The following is a 26,495-nucleotide window of genomic DNA, read 5'->3' on the forward strand; positions in this document are numbered from 1 at the left end:
CCAATTTATTATATATTTTAGGAGTCGGAGTCGGTCCATTTTATACTGACTCCAACTCCGACTCCACCAAAATGAGCACCGACTCCAACTCCGACTCCACGACTCCGACTCCACAGCCCTGAGGCTAGGTCTCTTATATATACGGTAAAGGGGTTGGATGGAGCCAAAATTACAAACCCAGACGGGATAGCTTCAGCTTTCAGGGAGTACTATTCCACCTTGTACGATTTGCGACCGGGAGAGAATGTAGAATGTTATGATGAGTCACCGAAGGAGGAAAAAACAAAATACCAGCTAAGTCCAGAAAAACCAGAGAGGTTGGCAGCTATCGGACAGCAGACCCCTGAACCTATCCACAACAACTAGCAGTAGCCGTGGGGGGTTCCTACGGTGCCCTAGACCCCTCGATCACAGCCGGAGAACTATATAGCCTAAAGACAGAAAGGGGAAAAACTAAACTGCCCCAGAGCAGACCCCAAAGCAATAGGCAGCCCCCAACATATAATGACGGTGAAGCAAGATGAAAACACTAACACAGATAGAAAGATAGGTTGAGCAAATGATGGGGCCCAAGCTAACTACATAGGACAGGATAGGAAAGCTGCTGTCTGCCATCCGCAAAAACCCTATCAAAATGAGCCAACCGACTGATAGGAAAAACAGGCCCTGAAGTCGCTAGGCTTCAAAAGACTATATCAGCACTCAGGTATATTCTGAAGACAGAGCAAAATATCAACAGATCAGAGACAAAAATGGAATCCAGCTCACCCCCGGCCGGGGATGGCAGAACTCCCAAAAAACAAGGCAAAACAAAAACAAAACTGAAGAGTACAAAGCAGAGCAGAAAAACTTAGCTTTGAGATGCAGGAATCAGACTGGTCTCCAAGAATCCAGCAGGAAAATCACCAGCCAGGAAGAAGGGCGTCAGCAGCCTTATATCCAGTCCTCAATTCCAGCAACCCAGTCATCATCCAGCTGCCCAGGTGTTTGGTAATCAGTCTCACTACCTTCTTTCACTAGAGGAGGGAGTTCATCAGACCTCAATGGTGAAGGGAAAAATGAACTCACAACAGTAGAACAGTTAGAAAAAAGGCGAATGAATATAAAGAAATTCCTACAATCTATAAACCTCCCTACCTTATCTGAAACACAACAACAGGAACTGACAGCCCCTTTCACGATAGGGGAACTCCAGTCTACCCTGTCGGACTGTCCTATGGGCAAGAGCCCTGGTCCAGATGGCCTCCCGGCATCCTATTATAAGACTTTTCAGGACACGCTGAGTCCGTTTATATTGAAGCTGTGCAATGGTGTACTGGGGGGTGCGGCCTTTGCAGGACAGACACTGGAAGCACACATATCCTTAATACACAAAGAAGGTAGAGACCCCGAACTATGCAGTAATTACAGGCCGATCTCACTATTAAATAATGACCTAAAAATATTTGCAAAGATATTAGCCACAAGGATAGGCCTGATCCTCAACACACTCATCTCACTTGAGCAAGTAGTCAGGGGTAGGGAGGGAAGAGACAACTCCCTTACAGTACTGTACCTGATGCAGCATGCGCACAGCCACCACAAACCCCTAGTCTTAATGGGCACCGACGCAGAGAAAGCGTTTGACAGGGTGGACTGGACATTCATGCGTGAGACTCTTGCGAGATTTGGCTTTCCTCCCACAGTTATAGACGCCATTTTTCAAATGTATAAGTCACCGTCTGCAAAAGTAAGGGTAAACGGGGATTTTTCTCCACCCTTTGAGATCAAAACACGTCAGGGCTGCCCGCTTTCACCAGCTTTATTTGTCCTAACCATTGAGACGTTAATTCAGAGTATTAGACAGCATCCAGCAATAGAGGGTATCGAGATCTCGGACTCCTCACATGTAGTAGCAGCGTTCGCAGACGACCTTCTCTTGCTCCTATCGGACCCTGAGAAAGAAATTCCGGCGGTGTTGGAGAGGTTTGAGGCATTTGGAGAGTTATCGAACTTTAAGATTAATCTAGAGAAGTCTAAGGCGATGGGGATAAATATTCGACATACAACAATCCAAAATTTGAAAGCTAAATTACCAATAAAATGGAACTCTAAACATATTAAGTATTTAGGTATTAAACGGAGTCCTCACTGGAACTCCCTTTTCTCACTCAACTTTGTACCCCTTCTCGATGATACTCTTGAAGCCATTAAGTCATGGAGAGCACCCTATATTTCCTGGATAGGAAGAAAAAATCTCAAAGGATTTATTTTACCCAAGTATAGTTATATATCCAGAATGCTACCAATTAAAGTCCCTGACACGTTTATTCAGAAGGTCCGATCTCTTTTTGGGAAGTATATATGGGGGGGCTTAAGACCTAGAATAAGCTATAATACTCTTTCCCTACCTAAACATAAAGGGGGTATAGGATTACCGGACCCACAAAAATACCACGCAGCGGCAACTTTGGCGCTATTAATCGATTGGACGAGAGAGAGTAACCACAAACTTTGGACAGGGATTGCTAGCGAGTCACTGTCAGTACCATTCTCTACTATCCTTCACTCGCCAACGGGTTTTATAAAGAAAGTTCTCTCCCCAAATGCAATAACAAAAAATTTAATCAGGACCTGGGCCAGATTCTCATCCTCACTAATGCCACTTCCATCACCTCTGATAAAAGTAGGGGACCTACCTGGCCTCTATTTAGATTGCCCTTTTCTTAAGGACACAGACTCTCTACATAAAATAAACGAAAGTCTAGATGCTTTCATGGAGGACGGTGTGATCCTCCCTCTGCAAGATTTACAAATGAGATTTCCACACTATCATATTAACTTTCTTCATTACAACAGGCTCAAAAACTCAATCAGATCGTATTTACAATCTGGACTTCCGCACAGAGAGTTGACCGCTTCTGAAAAGTTGCTGACTCAGAGAAATAAACCAAGGGGCATGTTGGGTAAGCTTTACCAGATGCTCCTGGCCCACTCAACCTCGGTTAAACGAGCGTTTATAATGGAATGGGAAAGGGACCTTGAGGTTGTATTGCAAGATTGGGAGGTTGAAAAGATATATAAAAACTTGCATGGTCCTTCTGGCTGTGTGAGGGTCCAAGAAAATTCTTACAAAGTCCTAACTAGGTGGTACACCACCCCTGACACTAGAAAGAAGTGGCAGCCTGATGCACCCTCTAATTGTTGGAGATGTTTCGGGGAGAGGGGAACTTATTTACACATATGGTGGCAGTGAGAAAATATTCAACCATTCTGGAGGAAAGTGCTTAAAATTGCAACAAGACTTTGTCAGCTTCCAAAACCCCCATCCTTGAAATTGATTTTTCTAAACTGGTCAAGGGATCTTGCACAATACAAACATAAAAAATTTCTTATGTATTTGTTAGCAGTAGCCAAAATGCTTATCCCCTTACACTGGTTATCACAGGACTGTCCTACCCTGGCAGAATGGTTGCACAAGGTGAACCAATTATATTACATAGAAGAAATAATAGCCAGCACGACCTTTAAGATAGGTCAATCTGAATTTACCTGGGCGCCGTGGACACTCTTTAGAGAAACAGATGAATACTTAAAACTACTAAACCCTTAGTAAAATTTATCAACTTGCCCTAAGACAAACTAAACTTGGAGCAACACTGGTTGACCATTTAGACAATAGGGCAAAACCCCTTGCCGAATGGACATCACCCCCTGACTGGAATTCCTACTCCATCCCACCCTTAATTACTCCCCCTTCTATCCACTCTACTTCTCTATCTTTTATTCTTTCTACTCAATTAAAAGTTTTTATTTTGTTACGACTGATGTGTACATCTTTTCCAGGGATCTACGTCAAAGATTTTGTCTGTGACTCATGAGTTTAAGCAATAAAACTTAGACGGATACTACCTGGTTTACTGCATAGCAACAAGTATCAAGCAGTAATATATGAGATGTGAATATACGATTAGTAAGATCAAACTGGAAATGTAAGAAACTAATAATGCTTGATCATATCAGTCACATGTAATGTTATTTCTCTTTGTTAAACCAATAAAAAGATGTTTAAAACACAAAAACACCCCGAAGGCATCAAAACTATGAATTAACACATGTGGAATTACATAATTAACAAAAAAGTGTGAAACAACTGAAAATATGTCTTATATTCTAGGTTCTTCAAAGTAGTCACCTTTTGCTTTGATTACGGCTTTGCACACTCTTGGCATTCTCTTGATGAGCTTCAAGAGGCAGTCACCGGAAATGGTTTTCACTTCACAGGTGTGCCCTGTCAGGTTTAATAAGTGGGATTTCTTGCCTTATAAATGGGGTTGGGACCATCAGTTGTGTTGTCCAGAAGTCTGGTGGATACACAGCTGATAGTCCTACTGAATAGACTGTTAGAATTTGTATTATGGCAAGAAAAAAGCAGCTAAGTAAAGAAAAACGAGTAGCCATCATTACTTTAAGAAATGAAGGTCAGTTAGTCTGAAAAATTGGGAAAACTTTGAAAGTGTCCACAAGTGCAGTGGCAAAAACCATCAAGCGCTACAAACAAACTGGCTCACATGAGGACCGCCCCAGGAAAGGAAGACCAAGAGTCACCTCTGCTGCGGAGGATAAGTTCATCCGAGTCACCAGCCTCAGAAATCGCGGGTTAACAGCAGCTCAGATTAGAGACCAGGTCAATGCCACACAGAGTTCTAGCAGCAGACACATCTCTACAACAACTGTTAAGAGGAGACTTTGTGCAGCAGCTTTCATGGTAAAATAGCTGCTAGGAAACCACTGCTAAGGACAGGCAACAAGCAGAAGAGACTTGTATGGGCTAAAGAACACAAGAAATGGACATTAGACCAGTGGGAATCTGTGCTTTGGTCTGATGAGTCCAAATTTGAGATCTCTGGTTCCAACGACCGTGTCTTTGTGCGATGCAGAAAAGGTGAACGGATGGACTCTACATGCCTGGTTCCCACCGTGAAGCATGGAGGACGAGGTGTGATGGTGCTTTACTGGTGACACTGTTGGGGATTTATTCAAAATTGAATGCATAGTAAACCAGCATGGCTACCACAGCTACCATAGGGATAGTTAGATTAATGTGTTGAGGCGGTAGGCCAGTCTGAAGAAATGCGTTTAAGGACATGCTTAAAAATGTGGGTATTGGGGATCATCACGAATTATCCTGGGTAGTGCATTTCAAAAAATAGGCGCAGCATGTGAGAAGTTTTGGAGACAGAAGTGGGAGATTCTGATTATTGAGGATGTTAATCTCAGGTCATTATTAAAATTGAGGGCACGGGTAGGGTGGTAGACTGAGACGAGGGAGGAGATGTAGGGTGGTGCTGAACCATGGAGTGCTTTGTGGGTGAGAGTGACCAACCCTATGCCCCATTAAAAATGAAATAATTTAAAAAAAACACATAGTTGGCATCACTGTGTTTGTAAAGGTCCGATCTATCAAAATATAAAGTAAATTAATCCAGTTGGTAAACGGAGTAACGAGAAAAGAAATGAAAAACGCCTAAATTACTTTTTTTTGCAATGAAATGCAAAAAGGAGACATTAAAACATCGTATCTACCCCAAAATGGTACAGTAAAAACATCAGCTCAAGGCACAAAAAACAATTCCTCACACAGCCCCATAGTCCGAAAAATGAAAACATTACGCATTCTGGAAAATGCAACAAAAGCTAAATTTTTTTTGCATTTTTTCACTATTTACATAATAATTAAAAACTGAAGATGTTTGACATCTGCGTACTCGTACTGACCTGGAGAATCAGATTTCCTGGTCAGTTTTACCATAGAGTGTACATGGTTAATAAAACAAACAAACAACAATTGTGGAATTGCACTTTTTTTGCATTAACGCCCTTGAATTTTCGTTACCGTTCTCCAGTTCACTATGTGATAGAATGAATGGTGTCATTGAAAAGTGCAAGTCGTCCGGCAAAAAAATCAAGTCCCTCACATGGCTATAGTGACGGAAAAATAAAAGTTTTGGCTCTTGGAATTAGGGGAAATGAACCTGAAACTGAAAAAATGTGAAATCTCCATGTCAAGAAGGGGTTAAGAAGATAAATCAGTCAAGATCTTTAGGAGGGAAATTTCACCAACTCCTACTGTTAAATCTGCACTTTGCTGGTGTCTCACTGACCAGCCCACCCGAGGTGTCCACAGGGGTCTGCAGGTAGGAAGAATTACCAGTCAGGTACTGTTGTAATAACTTTTTGGATTTGGGGTAACTGAGTAATATGGACACATTATTATAGGGGCACATGACACCCAGGGAAAATCAGTGTATGTCATGTAGGATGGCCGTGGTGGCACAGAAAATTAACCCCTTACCTACAATTGACGTAATATTCCGTCCATGTGACCATGGACCTAATTACCATGGACGGAATATTACGTCATCGCGATCAGCGGCGCCCACGTGGTGATCGCCGCTGATCGCGGCCGAGTGTCAGCTAATTATCATAGCTGACACCCGGCACAATGTGTCAGGGGCGGTCACGGACCGCCCCCGACACGTTAACCCCTTGCACACCGCGATCAAACGCGATCGCGGTGTACCGGGGGTTAAAGGGAAGCATCGGCAGGGAGGGGGCTCCCTCCGTGCTTCCCTGAGCCCCCCACGGCAGTGCAATGTGCAGCGCTGCTGCGGGGGGCTCCTTTCCTCCAGGCCCCCGAATCCAAGATGGCGACGGGGGCCTTTGGGAGCCTGAGGAAGCTGGCTTCCTCAGTGCCTGCAAAGCGCAGGCATGAGGAAGTCTGCAGCAGTGCCTGTGACAGATCGCTGATCTGTCACAGTGATCTGTGATGTCCCACCTGGGACAAGGTAAAAAGGAAAAAAAAAAAAAAAAAAAGCGTTAAAAATAATTAAAAAAAAAAATCGCTAAATAAATTAGTTAAAAAAAAAAAAAATATTCCCCAATAAATCCATTTTTTCAAAATAAAAAAACCCAAAAACAATAAAAGTACACATATTTGGTATCGCCGCGTCCGTAATGACCTGCCCTATAAAACTGTCCCATTAGTTAACCCCTTTAGCGAACCCCTTAAAAAATAAAAATAAAAAACGAAGCAAAAAATAATGATTTATTATCATACCACCGAACAAAAAGTGCAATAACGCGCGATCAAAAAGACGCATATAAATATCCATGGTACCACTGAAAACGTCATCTTGTCCCACAAAAAACGAGCTGCCACACAGCATCATCAGCGAAAAAATAAAAAAGTTATAGCTCGCAGAATAAAGCGAAACAAAAATAATTATTTTTGATATAAAATTGTTTTCATTGCAAAAAACCGACAAAACATAAAAAAATGACCTAAATGAGGTATCGCTGTAACCGTACTGACCCGAAGAATAAAACCACTTTATCAATTTTACCGCACGCGGAACTGTGTAAACGCACCCCCCCAAAAGAAATTCATGAAACGCTGGTTTTTGTTCATTCTGCGTCCCAAAAATCGAAATAAAAAGCGATCAAAAAATGTCACGTGCCCGAAAATGGTACCAATAAAAACGTCAACTCGTCCTGCAAAAAATAAGACCTCACATGACTCGGTGGGTCAAAATACGGAAAAATTATAGCTCTCAATATGTGGTGATGCAAAAACTATTTTTACAATAAAAAGCGTCTTTTAGCGTGCAACAGCCACCAAACATAAAAACCGCCATAAATCGTAAATCAAACCCCCCGTTATCACCCCCTTAGTTAGGGAAAAATAATAAAACTAAAAGAAAATGTATTTATTTCCATTTTCCCGCTAGGGTTAGGGTTAGGGTAGGGTTAGGGCTAGGGTTAGGGCTAGGGCTAGGGTTAGGGCTAGGGTTAGGGCTAGGGTTAGGGCTAGGGTTAGGGCTAGGGTTAGGGTTAGGGCTAGGGTTAGGGCTAGGGTTAGGGCTAGGGTTAGGGCTAGGGCTCAGATTAGGGTTAGGGGTGTGTTGAGGTTAGGGTTGGAGTTATAATTGGGGGGTTTCCACTGTTTGGGCACATCAGGTGCTCTCCAAAGGCAACATGGCGTCTGATCTCAATTCCAGCCAATTCTGCGTTGAAAAAGTCAAATGGTGCTCCTTCCCTTCCAAGCTCTGCCATGCGCCCAAACAGTGTTTTACACCCACATGTAGGGTATCAGCCTACTCAGGACAAATTACAAAACAACTTTTGGGGTCCAATTTCTCCTGTTACCCTTAGGAAAATAAAAAATTGGGGGCAAAAATATAATTTTGCGGAAAAAAATGTTTTTTTTATTTTCACGCCCAGGCGTTATAAACTTCTGTGAAGCACTTGGGGGTTCAAAGTGCTCTCCACACATCTAGATAAGCTCCGTGGGGGGTCTAGTTTCCAAAATGGGGTCACTTGTGGGGAGTTTCAATAGTTTAGGTACATCAGGTGCTCTCCAAACGCACATGACACCCGCAGACCAATCCATCAAAGTCTGCATTCCAAAACGTCACTACTTCCCTTCCGAGCCCCGACGTGTGCCCATACAGTAGTTTTCTCCCACATATGAGGTATCAGCGTACTCAGGACAAATTGGACAACAACTTTTGGGGTCCAATTTCTCCTGTTACCCTTGGGAAAATAAAAAAATTGGGGACTAATTGATCATGTTTGTGGAAAAAATACGATTTTTTTATTTTCATGCCTGGGCATTATAAACTTCTGTGAAGCCCTTGGGGGTTCAAAGTGCTCACCACACATCTAGATAAGTTCCTCAGGGGGTCTAGTTTCCAAAATGGGATCATTTGTGGGGGGTTTCCACTGTTTAGGTACATTAGGGGCTCTCCAAAGGCAACATGACACCCACAGACCATTCCATCAAAGTCTGCATTCCAAAACGTCACTACTTCCCTTCCGAGCCCCGACGTGTCCTCATACAGTAGTTATCTCCCACATATGGGGTGTCAGCGTACTCAGAACAAATTGGACAACAACTTTTGGGGTCCAATTTCTCCTGTTACCCTTGGGAAAATAAAAAAATGGGGACTAAAAGATGATGTTTGTGGAAAAAATACGATTTTTTTATTTTCACGCCCGGACGTTATAAACTTCAGTGAAGCACTGGGGGGTTCAAAGTGCTCACCACACATCTAGATAAGTTCCTTGGGGGGGGTCTAGTTTCCAAAATGGTGTCATTTGTGGGGGGTTTCTACTGTTTTGGTACATCAGGGGCTCTCCTAACGCGACATGGTGTCCGATCTCAATTCCAGCCAAAAACGTCAAATGGCGCTGCTTCCCTTCCGAGCTCTGCCATGCGCCCAAATAGTGGTTTACCCCCACATGTGGGGTATCAGCGTACTCAGGATAAATTGCACAATATCTTTTAGGGTCCTGTTACTTTTGGAAAAATAAGAATTGAGGGTGAAAAGATCATTTTTGTGGAAAAAATATGATTTTTAATTGTACTGCTGTACGTTATAAACTTCTGTGAAGCCCTTGGGGGTTCAAAGTTCTCACCACACATCTAGATAAGTTCCTTGGGGGGTCTAGATTCCAAAATGGTGTCATTTGTGGGGGGTTTCCACTGTTTTGGTACATCAGGGGTTTTCCAATCGCGACATGGTGTCCGATCTCAAATCTAGCCAAAAACGTCAAATGGCGCTGCTTCCCTTCCGAGCTCTGCTATGCGCCCAAATAGTCATTTACACCCACATATGGGGTATCAGCGTACTCAGGACAAATTGCACAATAACTTTTAGGGTCCTATTACCCTTGGAAAAATAAAAATTGGGGGTGAAAAGATCATTTTTGTGGAAAAAATATGATTTTTTAATTGTACCGCTGTACGTTATAAACTTCTGTGAAGCCCTTGTGGGTTCAAAGTTCTCACCACATATCTAGATAAGTTCCTTGGGGGGTCTAGTTTCCAAAATGGGGTCACTTGGGGGGTTTCCACTGTTTAGGTACATCAGGGGCTCTCCAAACGCGACATGGCGTCCGATCTGAATTCCAGCCAATTTTGCATTGAAAAAGTCAAACGGCGCTCCTTCCCTACTGAGGTCTGCCATGCGCCGAAACAGTGGTTCCCCCCCACATATCAGGTATCAGCGTACTCAGGACAAATTGCACAATAACTTTTGCAGTCCAATTTCTCCTGTTACCCTTGGTAAAATAAAGAAAATTGAACCTGAAGTATTTTTTTTGTGAAAAAAAGTTAAATGTTCATTTTTTTTTAATATTCAAAAAATTCCTGTGATGCACCTAAAGGGTTAATAAACTTCTTGAATGTGGTTTTAAGCATCTTAAGGGGTGCAGTTTTTAGAATGGTGTCACTTTTGGGTATTTTCTATCATATAGACCCCTCAAAGTGGCTTCAAATGTGAAGTGGTCCCTAAAAAAAAATGGTGTTGCAAAAATGAGAAATCGCTGGTCAATTTTTAACCCTTATAACTTCCTAACAAAAAAAAATTTTGGTTCCAAAATTGTGCTGATGTAAAGTAAGCATGTGGGAAATGTTATGTATTAAGTTTTTTGTGTGCCGTATCGCTGTGATTTAAGGGCATAAAAATTCAAAGTTGGAAAATTGCGAAATTTTCAAAATTTTCGCCAAATTTCCGTTTTTATTTGAATGCAATTTTACCACTAACATGAAGTACAATATGTCACGAGAAAACAATGTCAGAATCACCGGGATCCATGGAAGCGTTCCAGAGTTATGACCTCATAAAGGTACAGTGGTCAGAATTGTAAAAATTGGCCCGGTAGTTAACGTGCAAACCACCCTTGGTAGTGAAGGGGTTAAAGCTACAATGTACTTTTAATTCTTTTTGGCGGCATTTGTATTTTTACCTTTTATTTTTATTTTCACTTATTAACCCCTTCCAGACCCATGACGCCTACGTAGGCGTCATGCCATAAATAGCGCTCTTGCGGGTCGGGTGACCGGGGTCAATGAAAGGTCACCCGACCCGCACACAAAGGACCCAATCAGAGCGATAGTAATATTTCATCAATGAAATTTGATGAAATATTACAATCCAGCCATGGCCGATGCTGCAGTAGTATTGAACATGGCTGGAGAAACAAATTTAACCCCCCCACACCGCCTGGCGGAGGCGATTGGCCCCCACCACAGACTGACAGCAGCGATGGGCTGCTGCTGTCATGATCTGCCCCCCCCTCCTCTTCCCTCCGATCCCCCCTGCAGTCCGATCCTCCCCTCACCCTCCCCGGCACCTGTCACGTCCCACTCCGGCTCCCCGCCGTCCCTCCTGCATGGGCGCCGCCATCTTTGAAAATGGCGGGTGCATGTGCAGTATGATTGTAATATTTCACCAATTAAATTTGGTGAAATATTACAATCGGTCCATGGCCGATGCTGCAATAGCATCGGCCATGGCTGGAGAAGCAATCAGACCCCTCACCCACCGACTGATGGCGCCGATCGGCTGCCGCCACAGTCTGACGGCAGCGATTGGACGCCGCAGTCATCATCAAGTCTTCTCCCCCTTTCCTCCGCTCCCCCCAGCCTTCCGCTCCCCCCCACCAGCCCCGGTATCTTCTGTCCCTCTGGCCGTCCCGGTGTCCTGCGTCATGGGCGCCGCCATCTTGGAAAATGGCGGGCGCATGCGCAGTGCGTCGGCTGCAGATTCATTCATTTATTTTGATCACTGTGAGAAACTCTCACAGTGATCAAAATAAAAAAAAAAGGAAATAAACCCCCCCTTTATCACCCCCACAAGTAGGGACATATAATAAAATAAAGAAAATATTTTTATTTTTCGGTTAGTGCTGGAATGAGGGTTAGGGCTGGAATGAGGGTTAGGGCTGGAATGAGGGTTAGGGCTGGAATTAGGGTTAGGGCTGGAATTAGGGTTAGGGCTGGAATTAGGGTTAGGGCTGGAATTAGGGTTAGGGCTGGAATTAGGGTTAGGGCTGGAATTAGGGTTAGGGCTGGAATTAGTGTTAGGGCTGGAATTAGTGTTAGGGCTGGAATTAGTGTTAGGGCTGGAATTAGTGTTAAGATTAGGGTTGAAATTAGTGTTAAGATTAGGGTTAAGGGTGCGTGGGGGATGGGATTAGGGTTAGGCTTGTAGTTAGGGTTAGAGTTGGGATTAAGGTTAGGGGTGTGTTGGGGTTAGGATTGTGGTTAGGGTTATGATTAAGGTTGGGATTAGGGTTAGGAGTGTATTGGAGTTAGGGTTGGAGTTAGAATTGAGGGGTTTCCACTGTTTAGGCACATCAGGGGGTCTCCAAACGCGACATGGCGCCACCATTTATTCCAGCCAATTTTGCGTTTAAAAAGTCAAACAGTGCTCCCTCCATTCCGAGCCCCGACGTGTGCCCAAACAGTGGTTTACCCCCACATATGGGGTATCAGCGTACTCAGGAAAAATTGCACAACAACTTTTGGGGTCTAATTTCTCCTGCTACCCTTAGAAAAATAAAAAATTGGGGGCTAAAATAATTATGTGTGTGGAAAAAAAAGATTTTTTATTTTCATGCTTTTGCGTTATAAACTTCTGTGAAGAACTTGGGGGTTCAAATTGCTCACCACACATCTAGATTAGTTCCTTGGGTGGTCTAGTTTCCAAAATGGGGTCACTTGTGGGGGGTTTCCACTGTTTAGACGCATCAGGGGCTCTGCAAACGTAACATGACGCCCGCAGACCATTCCATCAAGGCGACATTTCAAAACGTCACTAATTCCCTTCCGAGCCCCGACGTGTGCCCAAACAGTGGTCCCCCCCAACATATGGGGTACCAGCGTACTCAGAAGAAACTGGACAACAACTTTAGTAGTCCAATTTATCCTGTTACCATTGTGAAAATAAAAATTAGCGGCCTAAAAAAAATTTTTTGAGGAAAATTTTTTTTTATTTTCACGGCTCTGCTTTATAAACTTTTGTGAAGCACCTAAGGGTTCAAAGTGCTCACTATGCATCTAGGCAAGTTCCTTGGGGGGTCTAGTTTCCAAAATGGGGGCATTTGTGGGGGAGCTCCAAAGTTTAGGCACACAGGGGCTCTCCAAACACGACATGGTGTCCGCTAACGATTGGAGCTAATTTTTCATTCAAAAAGTCAAATGGCGCTCCTTTCCTTCTGAGCCCTGCCGTGCGCCCAAACAGTGGTTTAACCCCACATATGGGGCACCAGCATACTCAGGACAACCTGGACAACAACTCCCCAATAGGCAGGTAAATGTCCCCAATAGGCAGGATAGTCCCCCAATGGGCAGGTAAATGTCCCCAATTGGAAGGTAAATGCAATGTTTGCAATTTATTTTTTACTTTTTGCATACAGATTAATTCACTTTTTCAGCTCAGACCTAGTTTCTCATTTAGTTCAATGTGCATTCTGTGCTGCATCACATACCCCCCCCCTCTGTTCAAACTTGTGGGGTTCAGTCGTCTTTGAGCATCAGCTCCCTAAACGTAGTCCATCACTGTCACTGTATCCCTCTCTGTGACCAACACTTTATCGGACTTTGCCCTTTTCCGTTTCAGAGTTAAACTGTTAGGCCTCCCCCGCCCCCAGTGGTCCATATGTTGGCTTTGAGCTTTGGCCCTTAAGTCACAGTCCATCTGTGTCACCAGACCCTTGTTTGTCTCCATATTTCTGCCGTATGCCCGATCACCCGACCCTTCTCTTACTGGCTGGCTCTCCCGGTTGGTACGGTCAGAAGTCCCACTTACAGTCGAGTCAACTGTCTGGCCTGAGTCTGACCCATTTAGTACCTCACAGGAGCTAAGGTCTCAGTTTCGTACTGACAGTAGAACTGCCACTTGCAGATTCTCGATGTTCTTGTCTTGCGCTACCTGCCATTTCATTATTTGGAGGATCCCTTTGGGTCCTTACACCTTGGGTTGGAGGCAGCCGCCACCTGATGTTCTGCATCTGTTTATTAATCTGCAGTCGGTCCAGTCTCAACTGCTCTCTCTCCTTCAGGTATGCTACCCGATATTCCAATAGCATTCGGATGTTCCTAAGGTTTTCCACGGAGCCAACAACAATGACTGGAACCATGTAATCTTCAACAGCTTCTTGGATTTCACCAGCAGGTGGCATCCTCACGCTCTTCACACCGGATCTATTCACCATCCCCTGCATCACCTTTCCAAGTCTTCCAATAACTTTCCCCCACCAGATTTCTGGGTACCAGAATGATGTCTTCCACAAAGCCCAGCCGATTTTGACCTTCCCTCGGGAGCTCCAGATGTCGAGCGGCTTCCTTATTCCTTACACTGATCTTTTGTTTCGTGCGGAGGCATTGTAGGTGCATATCCCTCAGGACAGCCACCCGCTTCACTGTGACTTCCCTTTCTGCCAGTATCACCAACTGGTTTGTCCCTGGGGCCCAGTTCACACTATAGGCTTTTACTGCCTTTTTAAAGGCCTCATGCACACCCTCACTGGCACATGTTTCTCTCATATCTTCGGGTACCTCCGTCATGTACTTGAAGAGCGAAGCCTCACTCTCTTCAAGGACAGACGGCTCCTGGTTTACCACGGACACTTTCCTCAAGACATCTGCCACAACCGGGTGACTGTCTTGTTCAGCACTGGCCCCAAAATCTTCCTGAGATTTACACCCTTCAAGACCACTTGGCAAGATGGACATTGGCAGCTCCGCCTTGTTATCACTCGGGCACGGCCGCTGTAAGTCTTCGTCCATCAACTTCTCCTCCTGCAGAAGACCTTTTACTGCTCCTCTGAGCACTTCCACATCTTCCCTTAGGGTCTTATTCACACTTTGCCATGTTGACAGGTAACCTCTGAGCTCAAAGACTTGCTTCTCCATCTCATCCACTCTGGGCTCAGCCGGTTGTCTTAGGGCCTTTTATTGGACGATATGTTCTTTAATTGTCTTTAGTTCAGCCTGTATATCTGCCACCTTTTTCTTTTCACAAGACCACCTCTTAGAGAGGCCCTGGAACTCCTGAGCTTACTTCTTTCCAAACCGGGCCTTGACTTCCGCAAACTCGGACTCCAGGTGGCGCAGCCGCTCTAGCGGCGCGAAGTGGGCAACTTCCATACTCGCCATCTTCAAACATTCCTTCGCCAGATATTGACAGATCTCTGCGCCCTGTCTCGTACGTGCGCTTCTACCTGGTGAAAACTGTCAGCTCGCTCTTACCACGTACACATGTCCGTGGTCAGTTTGTCCACTTGACCCTCTAGTTGTCGGGTGACAGCGGTCAAGTTGGACAGCTTTTCCGTCTCCCTCTTTATCTTCACAAAGGGTGCAGTTTGTACAGCCCCTTTCCGGCCTTTACCCCTCCAGCGACGGGAGGAAGTCTTGCCACTTAGACCTGAGTCAGCCTTAGAATCATAGAATCGTAGAGTTGGAAGGGACCTCCTGGGCCATCTGGTCCAACCCCCTGCTCAAAGCAGGATTCGCTAAATCATCCCAGTCAGATGTCTGTCCAGCCTCTGTTTGAAGACTTCCATTGAAGGAGAACTCACCACTTCTCGTGGCAGCCTGTTCCACTCATTGATCACTCTAACTGTCAAAAAGTTTTTTCTAATATCTAATCTGTGTCTCCTCCCATTCAGTTTCATCCCATTGCTTCTAGTCTTTCCTTGTGCAAATGAGAATAAAGTTGATCCTTCTACAATGTGACAGCCCTTTAGATATTTGTAGACAGCTATTAAGTCTCCTCTCAGTCTTCTCTTTTGCAAACTAAACATTCCCAAATCCTGCAACCTTTCCTCATAAGACAGGGTTTGCAGACCGGTCACCATTCTGGTCGCTCTTTTCTGAACTTGCTCCAGTTTGTTGATGTCTTTTTTAAAATGTGGTGCCCAAAACTGGACACAATATTCCAGATGAGGTCTGACCAAAGAGGAGTAGAGGGAAATAATGACTTCACGTGATCTAGACTGTATGCTTCTGTTAATACATCCTAGAATTGCATTTGCCTTTTTTGCTGCTGCATCACACTGTTGACTCATATTCAGTCTGTGATCTATTAGTATACCCAAGTCTTTTTCACATGTGCTGTCACTTAGCCCTATTCCTCCCATTCTATATATGCTTTTTCCATTTTTATTGCCCAGATATAGTACTTTGCATTTCTCCCTGTTAAAAACCATTCTGTTAGTTGCTGCCCACTTCTCCAGTTTATTTAAATCTTTTTGAATCCTCTCTCTCTCTCTTCTCTAGTATTAGCTATCCCTCCTAGCTTTGTGTCATCAGCAAATTTAATCAGTTTACCCTCAATTCCTTCATCTAAATCATTGATAAAGATGTTGAACAATACAGGGCCCAGGACAGAGCCCTGTGGTACCCCACTTGAGACATTCTTCCAACTGGATGTGCAGCCATTTACGACCACTCTTTGGGTCCGATCACTAAGCCAGTTATGAATCCACCTAACAGTTGCCTTGTCCATTCCATACTTAATCATTTTTTCAATAAGGATTGTATGAGAGACTTTGTCAAATGCTTTGCTGAAGTCAAGATATACTATATCTACAGCATTTCCTTGATCCACCCAATCAGTGATACCGTCATAGAAGGAAATTAAGTTAGTCTGACATGACTTATTAGTTACAAACCCATGCTGACTCTGTTTAATCACTTCATTCTTATCCAGGTATTGACATACATGTTGTTTAATAATTTGTTCAAAGATCTTTCCTGGTATAGAAGTCAGACTCACCGGCCTATAGTTACCTGGGTCCACCTTCTTCCCCTTTTTGAAGATAGGAACAACATTTGCTCTTCTCCAGTCTTCTGGCACTTCTCCTGTTCTCCAAGAATTTTCAAAGATTATAGAGAGGGGTTCAAAAATTTCTTCTGCTATCTCCTTCAGTACTCTGGGGTGTAATTCATCTGGACCTGGAGACTTGAATTCATTTAGGCTAGCTAAGTGTTTCCTCACTATCTTTCTGCTTATAGATATCCTGGATTCTTCTATTCCCTTAATAGGACAGTGAATAACAGTTGATGTTACATTTCCTTTCTGAGAGAAAACAGATGCAAAATAGGAATTTAAAAGTTCAGCCTTCTCAACATCCTGTCTTACCATTTCATCATTTTCATCCTTACTGCACTCCTTTCCACTGTCGTCACCATCTGAATAGGAGTCACCACCCGACTGGTCATCCTGTAAGTAGCGGTCCCTATTTTTAACAGTGTTGGTCCTCACTCCCGGAGCTTCTGTCTGCACAATATTGTCCTCCGCCCTAGTGGTTGGTCAAAGACTCTGCTCATACACGTGGCCTGTCTGGGTGCTATTCAGGATGTCCGTCCCCTCCTGGGACCATCCAACACACACAGGCCTCACCGGATGCTATTCAGGGATCCGACCCTACTTTCCCAACACAACGGCCCCACCAGATCCAAAGTCTCGCCATGTGCTCCAGGGATACGATCCTCCTCCCAGGATCTCCCAACACAGTCCTTAGAGGACCTAGCAGTCTGAAACATTCAGGAACACACATGACCCACCCTGGTCACATTATATGGCCCGTAACCACACCCACAGGGGAGGTATGGATCACATGGTCATGACCTCACTACAGGTTCTATTCCACACAGCCACACACACAAAGGCTTTACTTTGGGCGTTCAGACACACGCCCCTGGGTGGGTTTGCAGGTGACTGGTCCCACCCAATTCACCAAGTTACCTGGAAGCTTCCCCATTGAAAAACAGAAATCATCAGCAGTACCTCTGCTGATCAATACACAATCCAGTTTCCATCACAGGGCACCCACCCCTGTGATACATACCGGCCATTTACAATCCTGCCGCCCGCCATTTACCCATCACAATAAAGGAAATGCCTGCATGCATATCCTGGGAAACCCATACAGTGCCCCCTAGCTGTCACAGGGGTTACTGCATCACTGGTGTGACCAACCTGTTTCTGAGTAGGGAAATCCATCCTGTCTGGCCTATGCTTTTACTGGTGGTTCAGTCCCTCGGTCCTTGTTCACATTTACGTCACGACAAGTGGAAAGGTTTTAAATACAAGAGTCAGGACTGTCCCACAAGGGTTGTCGTGACGTGGCGGGATGGCTTGTACATTCTTTTGATCAAAATTATGTTTACTAAATACTTATTATTATTACTACCTTCATGCAGTTTTTGCAATTTATTTTTACTTTTTTATTTTAGGATATTTGTTTTTTGCTTTTTGTTTTCTTTGTGTAAAGGTCATGTGTTTATATGTATTTACATTTTGCATATACATTAATGTCCACAATTGGCAGCATAGGTCCCAAGTAGGCAGGTAAATGTCCCCAATAGGCTGGTAAATGTCCCCAACAGGCCGCATAGGTCCCCAATAGGCAGGAAAATGTCCCCAATAGGCAGGTAAATGTTCCCAACAGGCCGCATAGGTCCCCAATAGGCAGGTAAATGTCCCCAATAGGCAGGTAAATGTTCCAAGTAGGCAGTATTTGTCCCCAATAGGCAGCATAGTCCCCAATAGGCAGTTAAATGTCCCCAATAGGCAGGTAAATGTCCCCAATAGGCAGGTAAATGTCCCCAATAGGCAGCATAGGTCCCCAATAGGCAGCATAGGTCCCCAATAGGCAGCATAGTCCCCAATAGGCAGGTAAATGTCTCCAATAGGCAGCATAGGTCCCCAATAGGCAGTATAGGTCACCAATAGGCAGGTAAATGTCCCCAATAGACAGGTAAATGTCCCCAATAGGAAGGTAAATGTCCCCAATAGACAGGTAAATGTCCCCAATAGGAACGTAAATATCCCCAATAGGCAGCATAGGTCCCCAATAGGCAGCATAGTCCCCAATAGGCAGCATAGTCCCCAATAGTCAGCATAGTCCCCAATAGGCAGCATAGTCCCCAATAGGCAGCATAGTCCCCAATAGAAATACATGCCTCTTCACATAAACGCTCTCATCCAAGTGCTGACGGCAGTGCGGTGTATTCACAAAATATACCTGTGCCAGGGAGACGGCTGAATAGGGTAGCCAGAAGACAAGTGCGAATTGCAAATCTCCCAGCAAGAGATGTAACCCCAGAGGAGGAGACCCGGTCATGTGTTATCTGTATGAGCGAATATGAGATCGGAGAGCAGGTCACAGTCCTTCCATGTGACCACAGCTTCCATCAGGGCTGTATTTCTAGATGGCTCTGCTCCACCCCCCACTGCCCCCTGTGCCGCACCTACTGCTTCCAATGAAGCACCATGTTCACGGTGCAGACAGTGGAAGGGACCATACTGAATTCCAGCCCAGTTAAGGGAGACGCACATACATTAACACTACGTTCAATTGAAGGCTGTAAACAAAATAACACTTTTAATTTTCCTGCATTTCTGGTCTTTCGTTAGTTTAACATCAGCTTTGGTCAACATCTCACCAAGCGTGAAGGGCTATGATCAGGGAAATCATCTAATCACCAGATGGTAAGTTATCTACCATTACTTCTCCCTCCGCCCCATGATATGTATATTACATGTAACATAGAATTAATTGTTATTTTCTACTTTTTGTAGACGGAAGATCCAAGTCTGGAGAACATTGAGGAATTAGATCAGAACGACCTGCACTTCATGTAAGTAGATATTAGACTTTCTTCCTTTTATTCTCCAGCTCAGATTTAGTTACTTTTTATTAAGAATCTACTGATGGGATGTAATAACTTGGCGTCTTCTCATTTCAGAAATCTGCAGAAGTTACAGATCATTTCCATAATGATCCACAGATTCCTCATCTCTTCATAGAGTCGCTGACTCCATCATGTGCAGTGATGCTGGTAACAGCTGCAGCCCCAGACTATAATATCGTCATATATTACATTCATATCACAGAATATTCCTAAAATAAATAATATTTACCATCTCTACATCTGGTTGTGACTTTACTACATAGAATGATGCTACGTAACATTAGGAGCAGATAATGATAAGTGAGGGATTTAGGCTATGTGCACAAGGTGCAGATTCTGCTGCGGATCCGCAGCGGATTGGGCCCTGTGGATTCGCAGAACTGCATGTGATGTACACTAGCATTATAGGCTATGTAAAACAAAATCCACAGTGCACATGCTGAGGTTTTTTTTCGCGCAGATTTGGTGCGGGATGAAAAATGCAGCATGTCACTTATTTTATGTGGTTTTGCTGCAGTTTTCCATATGCTCCATTCTAGAAATCCGCAGGAAACATGCAGTAAAACCGCACAAAAAATGCACTAAATCCGCAGGAAAAATGCAGGTAATTTGACCTGCGGATTTAGTGAAATCTGCGCGGAAAATTCCAAAGCAGAATACGCACCGTGTGCACATACCCTTACTGATTTTCTATCAGTTGGTATAGTGGTAGCAATAACAGTTAAAGGGGAAAAGGGGATGTCCAGCACTTTTATATTGATGGCCTATCTTTAAGATAGGTCATTAATGTCAGATTGATGGGGGTACCACACCCAATAAACCCGCCGATCAGCTCCAGACCTTTGGTCCAGTGCTCTGCAGCTCTCATAAGGGCCCGCATGTGGTCGGCCCTCGTGTCCTTGGGGCCTTTTTGCAGGCTTCGGAACTTCCTGCAGTACTACGCGGTGAGATTGAACTGCTGGATCAGAGCCTGTTTGACGCTCTCCTAGTCCAGTTCTGCCCCGGCAGGTAAGTCCCCCAAAACTTCCAGAGACTTACCCCTCAAACAGGGGGGGTCAGGTACTTGGCCCACTGATCCGAGGCCAGATGGTGCTGTCGGCAGGTCCGCTCAAAGGCTCGCAGAAAGGAGTCCAGGTCTCTGTCCTTCTCCAGCAAGGGGAAGTCCTCGGCTTGGACCTTGGATGTCTTGGGTTCCGTAGGTGCTGGGGTGGGCCGTAAGGAGGCCCTGCCGAGCCAACTCCTGCTGATGCTGTCGATCTGCTTGTGCCTCCTCTCGATCTGCCTGGCGCTCTGCCGCTTTCAGGAGGGCTGCCTAGGCTTCCTCGCTCCCCACTTCGAGACATGCCAGGGCAGCTTGAAAGAGTGCCTCCGATCTGAGCTGTCCGGGAATAAGGGCAGTAGGAGGGCGTTCTCCTGCAGGGTACTGCACTGGCGGCGAGACGCTTGGGGAGCCCGGAAGGAACCCCCCTGGTTCACCCCTTCTTTGGAACCAGTACAGTTATTCTCCACATAACGGGCCAGCTCCACGGCCATCACTTTTGTCCGGCTTCCAGTGTTTGCAGCCAGTCTTTTCTGGCAACCCGAGCACCCACACCTCTACAGTACTTGCTCTCAGACTGTCTAGTACTGAGCTCATCTTAAGATCCCAGCAACACAAGCTACTGCTGGTAGTCCTTAGTGTCTGGGAGTAGGGATCCCACGCACACTATTATCTCGATCCCACCGTGCTGCTACCAATCTATGAGGGTTCTCACAGGGGAAGGGGGGTCAACTTCGCTCACCTTAGGGGGAGGGGAGAGAAGGACCTAGCAGGGGTCAGCTCTCTGGAGCAACCACTTGCCCCAGTCAGGGAACTGCACTGAGGGCAAATAGTCGCCGGAAAGGCTTCCAGTATATGGTACTAGTAAGTGAGGCGCTCCCAGTGAGAGGTGATATATATCATCAGTCCAGGCTGGGGATATATAAACCTCCTGGCCATCAATGCCAGAGTTCCTCACTAAAACAATACGGTATTCTGCCACCAGATTCTCATTTGAAATAAGCCGCGTCCGACAGCAAGCTTAGGGTGGTTTCACATTAGCGTTTCAGGGCGCAGCGATGACCTGCGCACGGCCGCGGCTAAGCTCCGCCCCGGCCGCGCCTCCTCCGGTAGCTCCGCCTACCGGCGCATGACGCTGCATGCGTCCTGCGTCCCCTATCTTTTTCACTGTAGACGCAGGCCATGCGCAGTATGCGTTTGGCGGCGCATGCGTCCTTTTGACGGTGCGCCGACCAGTGCCAAACTCAACCTGTTGCAATTTGGTTGCGCTCGGCGCACCGTCAAAAAGACGCATACACCGCCAAACGCATACTGCGCACAGCCTGCATCCCCAGTGATAAAGAAAGGGGACGCAGGACGCGTGAAGTGTCATGCGCCCGTAGGAACCAACCCGGCAGCGTATAAATAACCAGCCGAGTGTGAGGTTGTGGGGATTCATGGAAAGGGCAGCCCAAGATTAATTTTATATTTAATCGCCTAGAAGGCGGACTAGAAATATACAAGCATATATTTACAGAACAATATACAATTATGCAGTCAGGGGTGTAGTACAAAGGATAAGGTCTAGATAGGTTGCAATTACCGTGTTATGTAGCATGTGACCACAGGGAGGCGCTGACGGATCACAGGTCCAAATCTTAGTTACAGGCTTTCCTGGATCTGTCTGATAACGGGTCCTCCAGCCAGAAGAAAAACTGAGCTCCAAGTGAAGAGCTATAATAATAATAAATATTATTTCTTTTTATATAGGGCTAACATATTCCGCAGCGCATTACAGTTGGACACATTATCATCGCTGTCCCTGATGGGGCTCACACTCTAAATTCCCTATCAGTATGTCTATGTGGGAGGAAACCGGAATACCCAGAGGAAACCCACGCTAACTCACGGAGAACATAAAAAATCCTTGCAGATGTTGTCCTTCGCGGGAATTGAACCCAGGACTCCAGCGTTGCAGTGCTAACCACGGAGCCACCATGCTGCCCACTTAGCTTCTCCTCCCACACTCAGCGCCCACCCCTGGGCTTGTGCAGGCTCTCTCCTCCCATCTCTGAGAGTATGATTTCCAGTCCAGAACCGGAATGACCCACAAATTTCTGCCCGAAGCTCTGAATGGAATGGCAGCAGTGCCACTGGATTTGGCTGGATTTTATCTGCACATAAAGTACAAAATATGCCTCCCGCATGTAATTCCGGGTGGCTAAGCTTTATAATTCAGTAGTCTAGAGTGCTACTAGTGGCTAAGTAACATGGGTGCATGGGGAAAGGAACACCGATTTGGATAATGTGCTCGGCTAGTCTCAGAGATATTGCATTTTCCAGATTCAATACCTCATAGCCTTGCTGTTATTTGTTGTATGACAAGGCATATCCATGTGTTTCAAGTCGGACAAAAGACTTCAATTTGTCTGTAGCTTGCAGGGGATTTTGCACCTTTGTGTCAAACGCTTCAAAGGGCCTGTTCCTAGCTTTTTAATTAAAGATAAACACTGCATGGCTTTTTATGGCCTTGGGGGATGCCAGGATGGGGGCACATTTCAGGAGTGGAGAGAACTGTACATCATCCTTCACAGCCAGTCTGAAGAAATGCGTTTAAGGACATGCTTAAAACTGTGGGTATCCTCACAAATTATCCTGGGTAGTGCATTCCAAAAAATTTGTGCATCACGTGAGAAGTTTAGGACACAGGAGTGGGAGATTATGATTATTGAGGATGTCAATCTCAGGTCATTAGCAAAATGGAGGGCACGGGTAGGGTGGTAGACAGAAAAGGGAGGAGATGTAGGGTGGTGCTTGTGAGGAACTGAAATACTTTCCCAGCACAGATGACTAGTTACCTCAATTTATGTTGTATGTACATGCAATGACCTTATCTGGTGGGGGAATATGTGCCTTTCTTTCTCTCGGCAGGGGGGGCACTAGGGTTCGCACCACTCCAGACTGGCCGGAGACTTCACTGGCTGTGAATTCAATGTACATTCGTTAGAGGGTTGGGAGTAGAGGTGAGAGACTTGATGGGGGAGCGCAGTTGTGTCTGGGTATCTGAAGCGAAAGGAGCAGAGTTAAGGCCGCTCCTGGAAGCTATGAATGGACTATCGATCTTGGAACTAAGTTTTCTCGGGCTTCGGTCATGAGATCTATATTCCCCTAGGAATTATCCCATGGACTATTTTTACTGACTTGTTGCTGATCCCATGGACTGGGGGCATTAGAGTGGGGTCATCTACCTGGACTTACTGAAATGCTTGTATGGATACAAATAAAACTTGTTGCATCTTTAACCTGCCTAGGTGATTAATAACACCCACAACTCTAGATCTTCACAGTGTTGAACCATGGAGTGCTTTGTGGGTGAGTGACCAACCCTATGCCCCATTAAAAATAAAATAATTTAAAAAATACACATATTTGGCATCACTGTGTTTGTAAAGGTCCGATCTATCAAAATATAAAGTAAATTAATCCAGTCGGTAAACTGAGTAACGAGAAAAGAAATCAAAAACGCCTAAATTACATTTTTGCAATGAAATGCAATAAGGAGACATTAATACATCGTATCTACCCCAAAATGGTACAATAAAAACATCAGCTCAAGGCGCAAAAAACAATTCCTCACACAGCCCCATAGTCCAAAAAATAAAAACATTACGCATTCTGGAAAATGCAACAAAAGCTAATTTTTTTTTTACATTTTTTCACTATTTAAATAATAATTAAAAACTGAAGATGTTTGACATCTGCGTACTCGTACTGACCTGGAGAATCAGATTTCCTGGTCAGTTTTACCATAGAGTGTACATGGTTAATAAAACAAACAAACAACAATTGTGGAATTGCACTTTTTTTGCATTAACACCCTTGAATTTTTGTTACCGTTCTCCAGTTCACTATGTGATAGAATGAATGGTGTCATTGAAAAGTGCAAGTCGTCCGGCAAAAAATCAAGTCCCTCACATGGCTATAGTGACGGAAAAATAAAAGTTTTGGCTCTTGGAATTAGGGGAAATGAACCTGAAACTGAAAAAATGTGAAATCTCCATGTCAAGAAGGGGTTAAGAAGATAAATCAGTCAAGATCTTTAGGAGGGAAATTTCACCAACTCTTACTGTTAAATCTGCACTTTGCTGGTGTCTCACTGACCAGCCCACCCGAGGTGTCCACAGGGGTCTGCAGGTAGGAAGAATTACCAGTCAGGTACTGTTGTAATAACTTTTTGGATTTGGGGTAACTGAGTAATATGGACACATTATTATAGGGGCACATGACACCCAGGGAAAATCAGTGTATGTCATGTAGGATGGCCCTGGTGGCACAGAAAATTAAAGCTACGGTGTCCTTTTAATTCTTTTTGACGGCATTTGTATTTTTTCCTTTTATTAATATTTATTTTCACTTATTTATATAACCTAATCATTTCCCTGACAGTCTGATAGGCAGCAGCTGAGATGTGTATTGTTTAGCAATAATGTATCACCCGCAAGAAGAAGTGATAAAGACAAACATTACATTCTGAAGCTATGTTCACACATTGCAAAGCAGGTTTTCCTTAGTTTTAGTTGTGTGTTTGGGGCGTTTTTCCTCCATTTTTGTCATGGTATATTTGTCTCTTGTGAATGTTGATAAAGTTTAGTGGATAAAAAAAATCTGATTTTACTTCATCGGGTTTTGACACAAAAAAATGTAGCAAAAACTGATACCTGCGTATCAGAAAAAGGCTGAAAAAACACTGAAAGTGACATGCTGCATCCTGCAAAACCCAAGGTATTGTATAAAATACTGAGGCCAAGAAACCATGCTGTGTGCATGAGAATCCTGAAATCTCACAGACTTTGCTGGTGCTGTAAAATGCAGCTGAAAATGTGCTAAAAACGAATTAAAAAACGCTGACAAATCATGTGTGATCATAGCCTTATAGTTTACAGCAGAGGATAACTTATACCAGATATAATCTGTATATAATATCGACCAAAGCAAAAAATCTACTATTTACAAACATGGAAAAAACGGATTCTGAAATCTTTTCCATGACAGATTTATATACATTTCTATTATATTAAAACAGATGGGATATTTCTGAGAACTGTGACATCAGTGCCATTTGTAGAGTTGATGCTTTTGCTGACACTTCACGTTGGTTGCGGAAGAGCGAACTAGTTTGTGTTACACATCTGGTGATTACTTCCATTGCTACTTTTTGATCTTTGATCAGAGCACAATAACACCGGTGCCACCGGAGAGCTTAGTCCTCCAATATTCTATCAGCCAGCTTCAGGTAATTCAGTCATGAGCGCCCGAGAGCTGCGTCAGCTGATTGCCGACAATGAGGCATGGCTGCACCGACCAGAAAATCAAGGTAAGTGATATTTGGGGGAGACAGACAATATTCCCACCCTATGGAGCTTTCTCGGGAGGCATTCTACCTGGGGTATGATGGACCACATAATATCAGCACAGTTTAGGTTTACCAAGTCCAAAATAAAGGCAATTCTTTCTAGGATTCCCTTCTCCCTAAACACCATAGCAGCAGATGGACCCATCACTATAGCCCAAAAGTGTTTGCTAAAATTGGGAATAATTCTGATAAATTCTCATTTGTTTATAGGTCAGGCCATAATTGTCCACAGGTTGAGGTCTCATCAAAGAGATCAGGGAAGACCTTCTACCAGTTATGGACGTCAGAGAGACAGCAATGCTGTCACTGAGAGGACAGGGAGACGGGCCCGAGATCCTCCAAGGAGTAGGGAAGAAGAAGAGAGAAGAGAAAGAAGCCGCTCTCCCCTAAGACCAGTCCATGCGGAGCCCTCCAGAACATCAGGAGAGAGCAGCAGGGATGATGGCCATCAAGCAAGTGGATCTACAGCCAGCCCTGAATTTGAATTCCGGCGGCAAAATCCCGTCCCACCCAGCCGCAGACCCAGGGAGGTT

General features: G+C 44.6%; 1 protein-coding gene across 4 annotated transcripts in view; it reads right to left on the reverse strand.

The window, feature by feature from the left end:
• LOC141091148 (uncharacterized) overlaps nt 1-22,279 on the reverse strand; it is a 207,259-nt gene extending 184,980 nt beyond the window's left edge. For all 4 annotated transcript variants that reach the window (XR_012232432.1, XR_012232431.1, XM_073576546.1 and 1 more), the window contains exon 1: nt 22,153-22,279. The gene's annotated coding sequence lies outside the window, so the exon portion shown is untranslated. The remainder of the gene's footprint in view (nt 1-22,152) is intronic.
• Nucleotides 22,280-26,495: the final 4,216 nt, after the last annotated feature.

The sequence above is a fragment of the Dendrobates tinctorius genome, unplaced genomic scaffold, assembly GCF_039654945.1.
Source record: "Dendrobates tinctorius isolate UK_male_01 unplaced genomic scaffold, ASM3965494v1 ptg000049l, whole genome shotgun sequence".
Taxonomy (NCBI): domain Eukaryota; kingdom Metazoa; phylum Chordata; class Amphibia; order Anura; family Dendrobatidae; genus Dendrobates; species Dendrobates tinctorius.